Source organism: Myxine glutinosa, chromosome 1 (assembly GCF_964187855.1).
Source record: "Myxine glutinosa chromosome 1, kmMyxGlut1.1, whole genome shotgun sequence".
In the NCBI taxonomy this organism is placed as follows: Eukaryota; Metazoa; Chordata; class Myxini; order Myxiniformes; family Myxinidae; genus Myxine; species Myxine glutinosa.
In genome coordinates, this window is record NC_136261.1 from 138,376,991 (window position 1) to 138,377,773 (window position 783).

The 783-nt window shown below is 36.1% G+C and overlaps 1 protein-coding gene across 1 annotated transcript in view; it reads right to left on the minus strand.

Moving 5' to 3' along the window:
• LOC137428925 (mitochondrial carrier homolog 2) overlaps nucleotides 1–74 on the minus strand; it is a 64,780-nt gene extending 64,706 nt beyond the window's left edge. Inside the window, exon 1 of the mRNA XM_078777500.1 lies at nucleotides 1–74. This exon is cut by the window's left edge and continues 619 nt beyond it. The gene's annotated coding sequence lies outside the window, so the exon portion shown is untranslated.
• Between the last annotated feature and the right edge of the window lie 709 nt (nucleotides 75–783).

Here is a 783-nt window from a genome sequence, read left to right on the forward strand (position 1 = left end):
CAAACACTCCACGTGCAAATTCTACCATCCATATTGAATGTACCAAACCATCCTGTCAATATCCGGCCCTATATAGTATATGTACTTCCAGGTATGGTATGGTACCTGTCTAATTCAAATTTAAACTTATCTACTATTTTTGACGAATACTATACTTACTAACCATCATTTTTTTTAAAACAATCTTTCTTTTATTTTATATTTTTACAATCCCATTCCTCACCAGCATACCATACCTGCGAATATCAATTTTAAAATAATTGTTATTTTATCTTAACCAGAATATAAAACGTTTCGCTTTGCTGACGGGAATATCATCTCTTTGTGTAATTGAAAAAAAAGAAAAAGTTGTTAATGGCAAAAATACAATTAGGCGGTGTATAGACACCGGCTCGGTTATACACACTCAGGGAGCGAGGCTATTGTTAATAGCATATTAATCATATTGTTAATAGGCTTTTTAGATGCTGAATTGTGAATAATATACAACACACCAATAGGAAGATTTAAACATTTTATCAGCCTCTCCCTCTCCCTCCCTCTTTCTTTTAATCAAACCACGTGAGATACGTTCTACGTAATAGGTGTGGGCTATGGGTAGGAAATAAACTGAGGTCTCGACGTCTCGTTTCTGCCTTTGTGGAAATGTTAAATGGGGCTTTCCATTTCCTCAGCATACCTGTGAGGGCTAATCTAAGGAGCAAGAACAAAATATAGAAACGCGGGCCCTGATGCTCACCTGGATCAGGAACAACTATCACTCAAACAAACACCCACATATTT